General features: G+C 40.9%; 1 protein-coding gene across 1 annotated transcript in view; it reads right to left on the bottom strand.

The window, feature by feature from the left end:
* Nucleotides 1-12,143, bottom strand: part of megf6 (Multiple epidermal growth factor-like domains 6) — a gene marked incomplete in the record, with an annotated part of 97,794 nt that extends 85,651 nt beyond the window's left edge. The window contains 2 exon segments of the mRNA NM_001140637.2: nucleotides 8,511-8,601; nucleotides 11,859-12,143.
* Between the last annotated feature and the right edge of the window lie 5 nt (nucleotides 12,144-12,148).

The following is a 12,148-nucleotide window of genomic DNA, read 5'->3' as shown; positions in this document are numbered from 1 at the left end:
TTATTTGTGTCGCACTGCTTTGCTTCATCTTGGCCAGGTCACAGTTGTAAATGAGAACTTGTTCTCAACTGGCATACCTGGTTAAATAAAGGTGAAACAGTGTCTGATTCCAGATGGAAAAGCACACGTACATTATCAAACAGCTATATTCTTTGTTCTCGCTATTATCATTTTAGCAAACTATATATATAAATGCATTATCTAAATTGTGCAGCTGCAGTGCCTTCAGAAAGAACTCATACTCCTTGACTTACTCCACATTTTGTTGTGCTACAGCCTGAATTCAAATAATGACTTTTTTAAACTCACCCATCTACACACACACACACACACACACACACACAATATCCTATGATGACAAAGTGGAAATGTTTTATATAATTTTAGCAAATGTATTGAAAATGAAATACAGAAATATTACATTAACATAAGTATTCACACCCCTGAGTCAATACTTTGTAGAAGAATCTTTGGCAGCAATTACAGCTGTGCGTCTTTCTGGCTAAGTCTCTAAGAGCTTTCTACACCTGGATTGTGCAATGAACAAAAAGTAGGCCTAATAAACCCAAACGAAAACCCAGGCTCAATAATTGCCTGTTAACCCGGCAGCATGCCACTCTTATCCTGTCTGTTTCAGTCTTGTCCACCAAACAATAACAGGGTTTAAATACACATACCCACAATGCATCAGCCAATAGGAGGAAGACCTGACACAATGATCAATTAACCTTCACAATGCAAGAAACTCAACACAACATGTTCAGTTCATAAACATATGTATTCATACCAGCACACATATCAATAAAAGGTGCTTCACCTGATCTATGCATTACTACAACCTGTACATCCCCCAGGCATTAGCTACTATCGCATTACCGATGCCCTGAACAAACCATGCACTCAAACACATCCACTGTTTGCCTGTGAAAACTCAGACCTGGAAATGGACAGATAACACTCTTCAATTAACAAGGAAAACAAGGTAAACATATACATTTATTTTGCTTAGCCTTAACGATATGATAGTTCAACATTGTAGCTGTAAGTTTTGACCATATACATGATTAGAACAAGCATCATATTTGGGCACTGCACAACAAGAGGTTTTGCACGCACAAACTCGAACACACATTTCTTCTCTCTTTCACAGATGATCGTCAATCAAAAGGACATTGCTAACCACACAAATACAACTAATAAATGTGCTTCTCATAAGTCATTAACCGTTTGCAATGTTTGGTTACTTAGAATAAGGCCTGGCTTTAGATTAGGTGACGGAGGACATAAGGATGATCATCACAGTATCCAAAACAGTGGTGGCTGCATCATAAGCTTGAAAATATGGAAAGTGGTACTTAATAATGTGTTGTATTGGATTTGCCACAAACATAACACTTTGTATTCAGGACAACAAGTTAATCGCTTGGCCACATTTTTTGCAGTATTACTTTAGTGCATTGTTGAAAACAGGATTTATGTTTAGGAATATTTTTATTCTGTAGTCTTTCTTTTTACTCTGTTAATTAGGTTAGTATTGTGGATTAACTATAATGTTGTTGATCCATCCTCAATTTTCTCATTTTAGTCATTTCAAATTCAAAAAGGCACTCGCACATCCAAGCTATCTTTGCTGCAGGTGCATGGGAACAGTTGAATAAGAGAGAAAAAAATAAGAAACCTGCACACTGCTCTTGCTAGTATCACTGCTCTTTATTAAGCTTTACGTATCGGCCTCAAGTCTTTTGTACAGAGCTCTTGTGAGTGTTTCTAATTTGCACCCTTATGTAGACATTGCTCCACCCACATCCATTCAATGCATCAAATGGGGTTGGAGTTGAGGGAAAATAAGCAAATGTAACCAAATATAACAATGTGCATTTCAAAAGTATTCTAATAAAGTGTGTACATAAAACATGTCTGTGAAACCACAATGAGGACATCGACCTATCAAATCAAACTGTCACAAGCGCCGAATACAAGTGTAGACCTTACCGTGAAATGCTTACTTATACAAGCCCTAAACCAACAGTGCAGTTCAAGAAGAGTTAAGAAAATATTTACCAAATAAACTAAGGTAAAAATTAAAAAATTATCAAAAGTAACACAATAACGAGGCTATATACAGGGAGTACCGGTACCGAGTAAGTGTGCGGGGGTACAGGTTAGTTGAGGTAATTTGTACATGTAGGTAGGGGGTGAAGTGACTATGCATATAGTCCGGTGGCCATTTGATTAATTGTTAAGCAGTCTTATGGCTTTGGGGTAAAAGCTGTTAAGGAGCCTTTTGGTCCTAGACTTATCGCTCCGGTACCGCTTATCATGCGGTAGCAGAGAAAACAGTCTGACTTGTGTGACTGGAGTCTCTGACAATTTCATGGGCTTTCCTCTGACACCGCCTATTATACATGTCCTGGTTGGCAGGTAGCTTGGCCCCAGTGATGTACTGGGCCGTACGCACTACCCTCTGTAGCGCCTTACGGTCAGATGCCGAGAAGTTGCCATACCAGGCGGTAATGCATCTGGTCAGGATGCTCTCGATGGTGCAGCTGTATACGTTTTTGAGGATCTGGGGACCCATGCCAAATCTTTTCAGTCTCCTGAGAGGGGAAAGGTTTTGTCATGCCCTCTTCACGACTGTCTCGGTATGTTTGGACTATGATAGTTCATTGGTGATGTGAACACCAAGGAACTTGAAACTCTCGACCCGCAACACTACAGCCTGTCGATGTTAATGGGGGCCTGTTCGGCCCGACTTTCCTGTACTCCACGATCAGCTCCTTTGTTTTCAAGTAGGTTTTCATAAATCATTGGGTACAGTACAAGAAAAAACTGAGTAATCTGAAGTTGCAGCATTAACTGATGTTCACATTTACAACATAACATGCATGGGCATTTCATCATTAAGACCTTCTGGGAATAATGTCTGGAGGGTGAAAATCCCAAAACATTCTCTTTTGCTCAGAGTATTATTTATATCACCTCGCCTATCTGATACATTGACTTTCTCTATGCCACAAAATCTAAAAAAGGTAGAAATGTCATGTTTTTGGTCATTAAAATCTACTGCGACTGGATAATCTCTGTCGTTTCTCCCGATTTAGATTTTATGGTCACTAATTCTCTGTTTGAGCGAACAAGAGGTTTTACCTACATAACACAGCCCACATGGACATTACCAAAAGGTCTTAGTGATGAAAGAATCATGCATGTTACAGTGCCTTCGGAAAGTATTCAGACCCCTTGAATTTTTCCACATTTTGTTACGTTACAGCCTTATTTTAATTTTTTTTTTTTTTTTTTAAATCCTCAATCTATGCACAATACCCCATAATGACAAAGCAAAAACAGGTTTTTAGAAATAAATAAGCATTCAGACCATTTACTTTGTTGAAGCACCTTTGGCAGCGATGACAGCCTGGAGTCTTCTTGGGTATGACGCTACAAACTTGGCACACCTGTATTTGGGGAGTTTCTCCCATTCTTCTCTACAGATCCTCTCAAACTCTGTCAGGTTAGTTGGGGAGCATTGCTGCACTGCTATTTTATGGTCTCTCCAGAGATGTTCGATCGGCTTAAAGTCCGGGCTCTGGCTGGGCCACACAAGGATATTCAGAGCCTTGTCCTGAAGCCACGTCTGTGTTGTCTTGGCTGTGTGCTTAGGGTCGTTGTCCTGTTTTCATCAAGGATCTCTCTGTACTTTTCTCCATTAACTTTTTCCTCGATCCTGACTAGTCTCCCAGTCCCTGCTGCTGAAAAACATCCCCACAGCATGATGCTGCCACCTCCATGCTTCACAGTAGGGATGGTGCCAGGTTTCCTCCAGACGTGACACTTGGCATTCAGGCAAAAGAGTTCAATCTTTGTTTTATTAGACCAGAGAATCTTGTTTCTCATGGTGTGAGAGTCTTTAGGTGCCTTTTGGCAAAGTCCAAGCGGGCTGTCATGTGCCTTTTACTGAGGAGTGGCTTCCGTCTGGCCACTACCATAAAGGCCTGATTGGTGGAGTGCTGCAGAGAAAGTTGTCCTTCTGGAAGGTTCTCCCATCTCAACAGAGGAACTCTAGAGCTATGTCAGAGTGACCATTGGGTTCTTGGTCACCTCCCTGACCAAGGCCCTTCTCCCCCGATTGCTCAGTTTGGCCGGGCGGCCAGCTCTAGGAAGAGTCTTGGTGGTTCCAAACTTCTTCCATTTAAGAATGTGAGAGGCCACTGTGTTCTTGGGGACATTCAATGCTGCAGACATTTTGTGGTACCATTCCGCACGTGTGCCTCGACACAATCCTGTCTCTGAGCTCTACGGACAATTCCTTTGACCTCATGGCTTGGTTTTTGCTCTGACATGCACTCTCAACTCCGGGACCTTATTTAGACAGGTGTGTGCCTTTCCAAATCATGTCCAATCAATTGTAGAAATTATCAATGGAAACAAAATGCACCCGACCTCAATTTCGAGTCTCATAGCAAAGGGTCTGAATACTTAAGTAAATAACGTATTTCTGTTTTTATTTGTAATAAATGTGCAAAAATTTCTAAAAATCTGTTTTCGCTTTGTCATTATGGGGTATTGTGTGTAGACTGATGACGAAAAATGATAATATTTAATCAATTTTAGAATAAGGCTGTAACTTAACAAAATGCGGAAAAGGCGGTCAACATACTTTCCGAAGGCACTTAACCCATCGACCAGTAGGTGCCTTTCCTAGCGAGGCATTGGAAAACCTCTCAGGTCTTTGTGGTTGAGTCTGTGTTTGAAATTCACTGCTCGACTGAGGGACCTTACAGATAATTGTATGTGTGGGATAGAGATGAGGTACTCATGAAAAATCATGTTAAACACTATTATTGCACACAGAGTGAGTCCATGCAACTTATGTGACTGTTTAGCAAATTTCGACTCCTGAACCTATTTAGTTTTGCCATAACAAAGAGGTTGAATACTTAGACTCAAAACATTTCAGCTTTTCATTTTGAATTAATTATTAAAATTTAAAAAAACATAATTCCCCTTTGACATTATGGGGTATTGTTTGTAGGCCAGTGACACATTTTTTTTTAATGCGATTTAAATTCAGACTAACAATAAAATGTGGAAAAAGTCGACAGTGTGAATATTCATGTGCCTTAATAACAAATTTGTATTCCATCCATAAATACGAATAAAATTGTTACAATTACGAGCCTAGTTGGTTTAGCCACAAAAAAAACAGGAACCATTCCGCTAGCCATGATTAGCTGAGATAATGGATGGGCTGGACACTTCACTGTACCGGTTACACCTTCTGGATCCTGTGCATATGACAAATAAACGTAGATTGTATTTGATATAGCGTGTGTTTACCACATGGCCTCACATGTGAATCCTAAAGAGATGGGTGGGGCTAAGGCTTAATTAAGAGGGTGTGAACAATGCTGAATGGGTGTAGACAAAGAAGAGCTCTCCAGTAGGTAAACCAAAACATTAAAGGGACATTTTCACAAAAGTAAATCATACATGTAAAGTTAGCTAGCGAGCCAGCAAGCTAACGTTCGTTAGCTAGCAAACAGTACTCTTTAACTTGCAATGAAAATGACTGACAAAATTAGAAATGTAGCTAGACTCTTACCCGTATACATGGATGACAATTCATGGCAGACTGGAACCATTTAATTCCGTTTTATTTGTAGCTACATCTTGTTTGGCCAGCGATGTCAAGTCACTCCGGTTCACACTGACCATGGCGTGTGCAGGAAGTAGCCCATCACAACTTTTTCCAAATGATCTGTCGACAGCGTCTGCTAAATTCAGGGTTGAGGTCGACCGATTAATTGGAATGGCCGATTAATTAGGGCCTATTTCAAGTTTTCATAACAATCGGTAATCGGTATTTTTGGCCACCGATTATTTTTATTTATTATTATTATTATTTTTTTTTTATATATAAATATTTTTTAACCAGGCAAGTCAGTTAAGAACACATTCTTATTTTCAATGACGGCCTAGGAACGGTGGGTTAACTGCCTTGTTCAGGGGCAGAACAACAGATTTTTACCTTGTCAGCTTGGGGATTCAATCTTGCAACCTTACGGTTAACTAGTCCAACGCTCTAACCACCTGCTTTACATTGCACTCCACGAGGAGCCTGCCTGTTACGCGAATGCAGTAAGAAGCCAAGGTAAGTTGCTAGCTAGCATTAAACTTATCTTGTAAAAAACAATCAATCAATCAATCATAATCACTAGTAGCTCAGTTGGTAGAGCATGGTGTTTGCAACACCAGGGTTGTGGGTTCGATTCCCACGGGGGGCCAGCACAAAAAAAAAAAAAAAAAACATGTATAAAATGTATGTATTCACTACTGTAAGTCGCTCTGGATAAGAGCGTCTGCTAAATGACTCAAATGACTCAAATTAACTACACATGGTTGATGAGTAGTTAACTTTTAGTTTATCTAGCCTGTCCTGCGTTGCATATAATCGATGCCGTGCGCATTCGCAAAAAAGGACTCTCGTTGCTCCAACTTGTACCTAACCATAAACATTAATGTCTTTCTTAAAATCAATACACAAGTATATATTTTTAAACCTGCATATTTAGTTAATATTGCCTGCTAACATGAATTTCTTTTAACTTGGGAAAATGTGTCACCTCTGCAACAGAGTCAGGCTATATGCAGCAGTTTGGGCCACCTGGCTCGCTGCGAACTGTGAATACTATTTCTTCCTAACAAAGACAGCCAACTTCGCCAAAACGGGGGATAATTTAACAAAAGCGCATTTGCGAAAAAAGGACTCTCGTTGCTCCAACTTGTACCTAACCATAAACATCAATGCCTTTCTTAAAATGCCTTTCTTAAAATCAATACACAGAAGTATATATTTTTAAACCTGCATATTTAGCTAAAAGAAATCCAGGTTAGCAGGCAATATTAACCAGGTGAAATTGTGTCAGTTCTCTTCCGTTCATTGCACGCAGAGTCAGGGTATATGCAACAGTTTGGGCCGCCTGGCTCATTGCGAACTAATTTGCCAGAATTTTACGTAATTATGACATAACATTGAAGGTTGTGCAATGTAACAGGAATATTTAGATTTAGGGATGCCACCCGTTAGATAAAATACGGAACGGTTCCATATTTCACTGAAAGAATAAACGTGATAGTTTCTGGATTCGACCATATTAATGACCTAAGGCTTGTATTTGTGTGTGTTATTATGTTATAATCAAGTCTATTATTTGATAGAGCAGTCTGACTGAGCGGTGGTAGGCACCAGCAGGCTCGTAAGCATTCATTCAAAACAGCACTTTCGTTTTGCCAGCAGCTCTTCGCTGTGCTTCAAGCATTGCGCTGTTTATGACTTCAAGCCTATCAACTCCCAAGATTAGGCTGGTGTAACCGATGTGAAATTGCTAGCTAGTTAGCGGGTGTGCGCTAATAGCGTTTCAAACGTCACTCGCTCTGAGACTTGGAGTGGTTGTTTCCTTTGCTCTGCATGAGTAACGCTGCTTCGAGGGTGGCTGTTGTCGATGTGTTCCTGGTTCAAGCCCAGGTAGGAGCGAGGAGAGGGACGGAAGCTATACTGTTACACTGGCAATACTAAAGTGCCTATAAGAACATCCAATAGTCAAAGGTACATGAAATACAAATCGTATAGAGAGAAATAGTCCTATAATTCCAATAATAACTACAACCTAAAACTTCTAACCTGGGAATATTGAAGACTCATGTTAAAAGGAACCACCAGCTTTCATATGTTCTCATGTTCTGAGCAAGGAACTTAAATGTTAGCTTTCTTACATGGCACATAATGCACTTTTACTTTCTTCTCCAACACTTTGTTTTTGCATTATTTAAACCAAATTGAACACGTTTCATTATTTATTTGAGGCTAAATTGATTTTATTGATGTATTATATTAAGTTAAAATAAGTGTTAATTCAGTATTGTTGTAATTGTCATTATTACAAATAATTAATAAAAATTGGCCGATTAATCGGTATCGGCTTTTTTTGGTCCTCCAATAAATCGGTATCAGCGTTGAAAAAACATAAATCGGTCGACCTCTAATTCAGGGCATCAATGTTGTTGAGAAATGCAGCAAAACTTTTGCAGTTATCAATGGCTGATGTTATACACTATATATACACACACAAAGGTATGCGGACACCCCTTAGTGGATTCAGCTATTTCAGCCACATCTGTTGCTCACAGGTGTATAAAATCAAGCACATAGCCATGCAATCTCCATAGACAAACATCGGTAGTTGAATGGCCTTACTGAAGAGCTCAGTGACTTTCAACGTGGCACTGTCATAGGATGTCACCTTTCCAACAAGTCAGTTTGTAAAATGTATGCCCTGCTAGAGCTGCCCCGGGCCAAATGTAAGTGCTGTTATTGTGAAGTGGAAACGTCGAGGAGCAACAACGGCTCAGCCGCGAAGTGATAGGCCACACAAGCTTACAGAACGGTTCCGCCAGGTGCTGAAACAAGTAGCGCGTAAAAATCATCTGTCCTCAGTTCTAACACTCACCACTGGTGCCCTACCTCACTAATGCTATTGTGGCTGAACGGAAGTAAGTCCCCACAGCAATGTTCCAACATACAGTAGCTTCACCTGGATTCACCTGGCCAGAAAACATCATGGACAGAGCAGTTGGTCCTAATGTTTTGTTACACTCAGTGTGTGTGTGTGTAGATAGATAAATGGATAGATAAACACAAACACACAAAACATTAGAAACACCTACTCTTTCCATGACGTACAGTCATGGCCAAAAGTTTTGAGAATGACACAAATATTAATTTTCAAAGTCTGCTGCCTCAGTGTCTTTAGATATTTTTGTCAGATGTTACTATGGAATACTGAAGTATAATTACAGGCATTTTATAAGTGTCAAAGGCTTTTATTGACAATTACATGAAGTTGATGCAAAGAGTCAATATTTGCAGTGTTGACCCTTCTTTTTCAAGACCTCTGCAATCCGCCCTGGCATGCTGTCAATTAACTTCTGGGCCACATCCTGACTGATGGCAGCCCATTCTTGCATAATCAATGCTTGGAGTTTGTCAGAATTTGTGGGTTGTTGTTTGTCCACCCACCTCTTGAGGATTGACCACAAGTTCTCAATGGGATTAAGGTCTGGGGAGTTTCCTGGCCAACAATGCTGATGTTTTGTTCCCCAAGCCACTTAGTTATCACTTTTTCCTTATGGAAAGGTGCTCCATCATGCTGGAAAAGGCATTGTTCGTCACCAAACTGTTCCTGGATGGTTGGGAGAAGTTGCTCTCGGAGGATGTGTTGGTACCATTTTTTATTCATGGCTGTGTTCTTAGGCAAAACTGTGAGTGAGCCCACTCCCTTGGCTGAGAAGCATCCCCACACATGAATGGTCTCAGGATGCTTTACTGTTGGCATGACACAGGACTGATGGTAGCGCTCACCTTGTCTTCTCCGGACAAACTTTTTTCCGGATGCCCCAAACAATTGGAAAGGGGATTCATCAGAGAAAATGACTTTACCCCAGTCCTCAGCAGTCCAATCCCTGTACCTTTTGCAGAATATCAGTCTGTCCCTGATGTTTTTCCTGGAGAAGTGTCTTCTTTGCTGCCCTTCTTGACACCAGACCATCCTCCAAAAGTCTTTGCCTCACTGTGCGTGCAGATGCACTCACACCTGCCTGCTGCCATTCCTGAGCAAGCTCTGTACTGGTGGTGCACCGATCCCGCGCTGAATAAACTTTAGGAGACGGTCCTGGCGCTTGCTGGACTTTCTTGGGTGTCCTGAAGCCTTCTTCACAACAATTGAACCACTCTCCTTGAAGTTCTTGATGATCCGATAAATGGTTGATTTAGGTGCAATATTACTGGCAGCAATATCCTTGACTGTGAAGCCCTTTTTGTGCAAAGCAATGATGACGGCACGTGCTTCCTTGCAGGTAACCATGGATGACAGAGGAAGAACAATGATTCCAAGCACCACCCTCCTTTTGAAGCTTTCAGTCTGTTATTCAAACTCAGTCAGCATGACAGAGTGATCTCCAGCCTTGTCCTCGTCAACACTCACAACTGTGTTAACAAGAGAATCACTGACATGATGTCAGCTGGTCCTTTTGTCGCAGGGCTGAAATGCAGTGGAAATGTTTTTTGGGGAGTCAGTTCATTTGCATGGCAAAGAGGGACTTTGCAATTAATAGAATTCATCTGATCACTCTTCATAACATTATGGAGTATATGCAAATTGCCATCATACAAACTGAGGCAGCAAACTTTGTGAAAATGTATATTTGTGTCATTCTCAAAACTTTTGGCCACGACTGTAGACTGAACAGGTGAATCCAGGTGAAAGCTACTGTATATTCCGGACTCTGACATTGCTTGTTCTGATATTTTTGTATTAACCACAATCATGTCGGACTACAACTTCCTACTTGAATGCCCCATCAATCTGTCTCAAAACGTTTTATCATCAGCGACAAAAGATCAGAACCCGGTTCATAAGCAGCAGCAGGATCTATGGATAAACGAGTCTCGAATACCGATTAACTTCATCTTCTATGAGGGATAACGGCGGTTGGCATCCAATTTGTTGCATTACTGCCACCTACTAGACCAGAGTACAACTCCCTTATACTTTACTTCAAAAATAAAAAATGTACTTAATAAATACCCTACCATCGAACACTAACACTATACTCACTAATTTCAATTTTTTTTAAATGAATACGCCCCTACTCCACTAATTAAATGTATTTATTCCTACCTCGTGCCATGACCCTGAAAGGATGGGACATCACCACTTAACATATTCTGTAACTCTTCTGCTGTCAAGTCTCACACACCCAAATACCTCTGCAGCTGCCACCATAACTTCAATTTTCGGAGACTTCCGATCCATCCCTGTAGTACAATTGATAACCATTGCCATAAATGCTAAAATCCAATCTTACTGAAACTTATTTCACTTTTTGGCCTATCCCTCTGTACTGGTATATCTCTACTACTCTCACCTTAACCCATCTTCCTCTACTTTGTTCACTGCCTCAGCATATGACAACTTCTGCTCTACTCTAACCCTGGAAACCTCAACCTGCCTCTTTCTCACAGGACATTTCTGATCCCCAGCTCCATGGGTACCCCATACAATTAACACATTCCACAATACCACACATTCCTTTGTCTCATACCCTTCTGCACATTTCTCACACCTTGGACCCGCTCTCCTACACACTGCTGCCACATGCCCATATGCTTGACACCTGTAACATCTTAATGGATAACTTATATATCCTAACTTCACTTTGTCAGGCAAAGACTCAACTTTAAAACTCAAAAGAACAGACAATGACTCGTCTGTTTCCCCACTCTCACCCCCCCTGTCTGCGTCGCATCAAACGACGAGCATCACATAGACCGGGAATATTTCCCCTCAACTAGTCAACGTTTATATCTACTGCTACCCCAGTTATCACTCATTTCATTGGTGCCCTTTTCTTGAGAACGAAACAATTAACTTTCCATGCCCCCATTCGTTTTAATTCGAGCGCATTATTCCTCTGCCCAACAGAAACACAAACAATTATCACTAGACCAACTTCTAGTTACCCTCACCGATTCCACCTGACCCAACACTTTTTTCCCCCACAGTGAAACCACAAATGGATCAGCCAAAAGGCAAGAGTCCACCTTTTCCACTTCACTCCTTCTGTCACATACTCTTCTTCATCCTGATCCTCGGTGCATACCACGGTCTTCCAATAACTTTACCACATCTACCACCTCCGATACTTCACCCTCATTCACTTCCATTTCTCCTCCTGTCTACCATTCTTCTTTGACAAACCATCGCCCTTTTTCTCACAATTTCTATCCGACTCAAACTCACCCTCTTCTAAACTCACCCTCTTCTTCCCTCACTCTCTTAGACCTCTTCTCTCTCTCTTTTTCCCTCCATTCCTTCTCCGTTTTCCAAGTACACGTCTCCTTATGATAATACTGCCGCTCCATCCCTGACACCTATCTTGTACTTGCTTTCTCTAGGGACTCCATTTTCCCCTTCCGGAGTTCTGCTCATATCCCCAATAACGTGCATACAACAACCCCGATTAACTTCAGTTCAGACACAAACGTGACAATTTACAACTTTCTAGACAATAAAAAACACCGTGTCGTAAA

Source organism: Salmo salar, chromosome 13, assembly GCF_965601325.2.
Source record: "Salmo salar chromosome 13, fSalSal1, whole genome shotgun sequence".
Lineage (NCBI taxonomy): Eukaryota > Metazoa > Chordata > Actinopteri > Salmoniformes > Salmonidae > Salmo > Salmo salar.
Note: the sequence above shows the minus strand (reverse complement) of the source record. Positions and strands in the feature narration are given on the sequence as shown.